Source organism: Galleria mellonella, unplaced genomic scaffold (assembly GCF_026898425.1).
Source record: "Galleria mellonella isolate WM207_F2 unplaced genomic scaffold, CSIRO_AGI_GalMel_v1 utg213, whole genome shotgun sequence".
Taxonomy (NCBI): Eukaryota; Metazoa; Arthropoda; class Insecta; order Lepidoptera; family Pyralidae; genus Galleria; species Galleria mellonella.
The window spans coordinates 7931345-7937344 of record NW_026442039.1 but is presented as its reverse complement, the minus strand read 5'-3'; positions in this window follow the sequence as shown (position 1 = coordinate 7937344).

The window sequence follows — 6000 nt, the reverse complement described above, 5'->3', positions numbered from 1 at the left end:
GTTTACATTAATGATCTCCCATATGCCATGCAGGATAGATGCGGCATAGTATTGTTTGCAGACGATACTTCATTGATTTTTAAAGTTAATAGAATGACTAATAATTATGACGATGTAAATAGTGCTTTGCGGCGTCTCCTGCACTGGTTTACAACTAACAATCTTATGTTAAACGCTAAAAAAACAAAATGTGTTAATTTCTCTCTATCTAAAAGTTTTAATACTAATTGCAATATTAAATTAAATGACGAATCTCTCGAATTCATAGACTCTACTGTCTTTCTAGGAATCACACTAGATAATAAAACACAATAGGGTGCACAAATTCAAAGCCTTGCAGCGAAACTAAGTTCAGCAGCTTTTGCCGTGCGTAAAGTTAGACAGTACACTGATACTGATACTGCTAGATTAGTCTATTTTAGTTATTTTCATAGTTTACTCTCTTATGGAATATTACTATGGGGAAAAGCGGCAGATATTAAGAATATATTCATATTACAAAAACGTGCCGTTCGAGCGATCTACTATATGTATGAAGAGTCGTGACTCATTAAGAGAGAAATTCAAAGAGGCAAATATTCTCACCGTTGCTTCTCAATTTATATATTCAAATATTCTATATGTTCATAAAAATCTTGACTTATTCCAAAAAACAGCAATATTCATAATATTAATACTAGATTTAAAGACAAACTTGCTGTCCCCAAGTATCGTTTAGAAAAAGTTAATAGGTCTTTTATGGGAATAGGTATAAAAATTTACAATAAGATACCAAAGGATATGTTGGAATTACCCTTAAATAAATTCAAAACATCTGTTAAATCATATTTACTGAGCAAAGCCTATTACTCACTAAACGATTACTTGAATGACGAGTGTGCATGGCAATAGTTGTTCATGCACTGAATTTTCATTTAATGTTAGACATAGACACCTATATAAATATACATTGTAAATAAACTGGCTTTAAAAAAAAAAGTAATTCAATTGAGTTTCTTGCCAGTTCTTCTCAATTGGATCTATATACCGAACTGGACGGTAGGGTAAATATAAAATTATAATGTACAAATTTGACGTTCATAAGCGGCTAAAATGTCCTACATGAATAAATGATTTTTGAATTTGAATTTGAATTTGAATAAATCTAAATATTAGGTGCTTGATTTTGTATCAAGAAATAGCGCTATTTGTAAATATTTTTGTATTATCAAATTGCATCTATTTCTATATTTTCATACATGCTTAAAATATAGAGGAAGAAGGAAAGATAGAGGGCAAAAGAGGAAGAGGAAGACCGAGGATTAACTACATGGGACAGATAAAGGAAACAATAGGCGTCATGTCGTATAGGGAGATAAAGGATATGGCCTGGGATAGAGCTGGCTGGAGGAAGATGCATGAATTAGTTGCACCGACAAGAGGAAACTCTTAAATGAAAATGAATGAATGCTTGAAATCGTATAAACTACTTACATATAATATATAATTCTATTTGTATGGTGATATAATGAAAATATGTATGGTATGTTAACATTCATTTACGACTACAGAATATTTTGAAAAGTGAGCTCGCCAAATTACACATTGATACAAGAGATGGAAAGTTCCCAATGAAAGTATATATCAAGCCACTAGCCAGCATACTGAGACTAGACAGAGATAATCCTTTATTCAGCAAATAATAAAGTATATTGAATAAAAAAAATCCTTCAAATAACTTCAAAAAAGGAAGTTCCTAATTCGATTGTATTTTTTATGTTCGTTTCACCCAGAATTCGGTCACATATAAACCGATCTAGAAAATCCTTTTTTTATCCCAAAGATTGAAATTTTATCTAAATCGGTTTAGTGGTTTAGTGTAGTTAAGTGGGTGTCTAAGGTAGCTAGATAGATAGGAAGCTAGGTGTAGTTTAGACACTAATGTGCTGGGCATAATGTAACGCTTTATACATCTAATATATAAAATTCTCGTGTCGCGGTGTTTGTTACCAAACTCCACCGAAATGGCTTTACCGATTTTTATGAAATTTTCTGTTCATATCTGGTAGGTCTAAGAATCAGCCAACATTTATTTTTCATACCCCTCAATCATAAGGGTGACCAAACCCCTAAATATTTTTTTTTTATTTTTTTGACCAATTTTTTTATTTTAATTTTGTTATGATTTAGCATTGAAAAATACATAGAAATTCAAATTTTCACCGTTTTATGATCAACCCATTTTTTAAACGCGATTTTTATATGCCGCAATAGAGTTGCAAGATGGCAATCGAATATAACAATTGAAGTACGAGAAATTATCATGCATAGTTCTCGAAATAATGTATATGGTAAAACAGCGTTTGTCGAGCCAGCTAGTATATATGTATATATATTTCAATTTGAAATTACTCTAAGCTCATGACTGTAATCTTTATGTGCAATAAATCTTTATTATTATTATTATTATAAATATGAGTTTTTTTATATTACTATATTATTAATAAAAATGTGTCCATAAGAGTGATCGCGTGCATTCCCTACCCTTAAGAAACTTTGTTATGATTTTCAATTTCTTCTTTATATAATACCCTTAAAACACTTTATAGTGGTCTTTAAAGTATTTTCTGAATTATATTTTGATAATTAGAAGAAGCAGTATTAATCTGTATGAAATAGACTTAAAGTCCATTATTGTTTATCAATTGAAAGCTTCGAATAGGAATTGCATCGTAGTACGTACGTATCGGTGGCACACGTGGCTATGCAGTGTTCTTATTTATAGTTCGAGTATCTGCGGTTAGTTCACGACAAGACAATGCTTTTAGCGCGTCGCTACTTGCCGCCGACGAGTCCTACTGTCATTCGGCTGGATGGGAACAGCGTTTGTCCCATTTACAAGAGACACGCGAGCGTGCTCGAAGATTTTACAATAGTGTCAGTGTGTTATTATAAAATTACTGTACATTTATTTAGTTATCCTTAATCAGTACTACGAGTAATGTAATACTTTGTACAAAAGTCGATTGCTTGGGTACCTCTGTCCCATTCGTGTTTCAACCGTGAAGCAGCTGTGTTTGCATGGCTGTGTTTCGGTTTGAAGGGTGAGATATGGCGTGAATTTACTGGGTACAGAGGAATAACACCTGAGTCCTCAGGAATGGCAACGCATGGGGGGTATCATGGGCGAAACAGTATACTCTGTTATGTCCATGCTACTGCTCTTGTCTATAGGCAACGGTTACCACTTTCCATCAGGTGGGCCGTTAGATTGTTTGCCATTCTAAGTTGTATAAAAAAATAATAATTTGAGAATGGAATATAAAGTGCTACACACAAGCCCAAGAGGTTGAAGTGGCACTAAAAATTCGTAAGTTTTTGTTTATAGATATTTGCATGATAAATAAATAAATAATACGTTAGTGTAATAGGTATAAAATAAAAAAAATATATAAGTCCCATATCAAGCTGTCATGATAATAAGCTATACTCTCTTCTAGTGAGCAGAAATCTGTACCCAGAATTGGATTGGAATTATTAAAGTCACCAATAAAAATAAATCAATATAAAAATAATATATTTTAACTGTCCACTGCTGAACATAAGTTTCTCCCTTGGAGGGTTTTGCCAGTAGTCGTTATGCTTGGCAGGCGGATTGACAACTGCAGTTTGGCTTTTGGTGATGTTTCAAGAGGGACGCTACTGCTCATCCCTCCACCATAGCTCCCGTAGTCGCCTCTTACGACACCCACGGGAAAGGAAGGGGTGGCCTGGCCAGCCAGTTTTATATTAAGATAAAGCCTAGACATACATTATATATATATACATTCTTAAAATCTTACCCCGTTTTCTTTGGAAAGCAAGTAAAAAAAATAAAGTCGCCTTGTCAATGTTCGAAGTAAGTATGTCCGTGGCGCAACCGATTTTTCGCTCGATAACGCCCGAGTGGGTCATCATTTGGCCTAGAAGTGGCTTTGCTTTCAAACTATAAAACCACTAGCTTTTACCCGCGACTTTGCTCACGTGACCGGGTTATGTTGACTAGCCAGGATAAAAAGTAGCCTATATATACTTGTAGTACGTGCAAATACCAAATTTCTTAGTGTTTAAGTCGTTAAGGCGCTATACTCGTATAGTAATAAACAAACTCAATTTCACGTTTATCATAGGGAGACTTTGTACAAAAGTCGATAGCTTGGGTACCTCTGTGCCATTCGTGTTTCAACCGTAAAGTGTGTATGTGCGTCTGTGTGTGTGTGAGAAATAAGGATAATATTATTATAATTTTACAGTTTTTCAGTCTTATATTTAATCGCTTTTTATGTACTTAATTTCGTCTTTTACCTAGAAGTAAAAGACGAAACGGCTGACTGCCAGTCACTCATAACTATTATGGACAAAATTTTAGAGGAGTCTCAGAAAACATCCTAATTCTAAATTTATTCCAAATACGATGTGACTAAAAGGCAAGTTAATTAGATTCAATATTAATTCTAAATATATTTATGTAAAAAAATATTTTTATACGTAACACAGAAAGGGAGTTAGATAACTTCGAATAAATATTTTTAACTTCTTTATAAATGTTAGTTTTTTTATGGGTGAAAATAGAATGGTAACCCCGCCTGCGCTAACGGGATACGCTGGCGGAGCACCAGTGAAGGGTGATAGATGAGAATGAAAACAGGCCAGTTAGCCCATCATGATGAACTCATCAGAAATTAACCATGATAGTTTCCAGGGAGAACCGCGAGGAGGTCGACCTGGTTGGGTATATTGCTAGCAATGGGAATCTCAGTCTCCATTACTAACAATCCCTTTCCCCCCTATAAATGTCAGTTAGGTGACGTTAGTGATTAATCATAGAAACGCAATTGCTCTGTTCAACTGATATTTATTGTTTTATAATTTTAATTTAAACAATATTCATAGAATTATTAAATTTGCATTTACAATTAAGACTTCCATGAATTTTGTGATAAATTTACGTATTTACGTAGAATTATAAAACTGAAATAAATATTAAAGCATGAAATACTTTAGAATATAAATTAATTAGACATAATTAAAGCTATTGATTTTAAAAAAAAATTAATACAAAAACTGTTTTTTAAACCATAGTTTTAGACATAATTTTGTTTTATTATTTTCTAAATTGATATTTATATAATCTTAGCAAAATAAAAAAAAAATACTCATAATTTTCAGAATAAAAAAAGTGACGGACTGTCGAGTTTCGTTCGTGTAAAATTAAATTATGTTTAATTTAAAAATAAATTCTTATATATAGCGCATATTTCTTAACCGTTGATACAACATCTAATGTTATTACCACGAAATACGGTCCCAAAGTCGCACACCGTTGACAATTCAGCAATGAAAGGGAAATAAATGCCATATGTACCGCCCGGGGGCAATGCTCGCGCTGCTTTTGTGAAATCTTCAACAACATTGAGATTAATTCCAAAAACAAAGCACCGCTGATTGTAATGTCAGTAATATTGAGGAAACTGAAGGAAGTTACCCATTATTAAGCCACTTTCGGAAGGGGATTGTTAATTTGCCCATATTTATTTATGTTACGAGATATTATTACCGTTTCAGATATGGTTTTGTTATTTTTTACGATCTTTACGTTCGCTGTCGAATTAGTTCAATATTTATTTCTTGATATATCCACCCCTTTCTTTCCCGTGGTTGTAAGAGGCAACTAAGAGAATTTAAAGGTCTAGGGATGGGCAGCAGCGTTCCTATTAAAATATATACAAAAGTCTAAATGCGTTTACCAACATACATGCTAAGCATGCCAACCACTAGCAAAAACTCCCTTATGGGAGAGGCTTGTTCAGCAATTGACGATAAATAGCTGATATGATTGAATGAATTATGAAAAATCTACTTTTTTTTATACAACTTAGAATGGCAAACAAGCTGACGGCCCATCTGATGGAAAGTGGTAACCGTCGCCTATAGACACGAGCATAAAAGAGCATAAATTGTATAAAAAAAAATTATAAATAA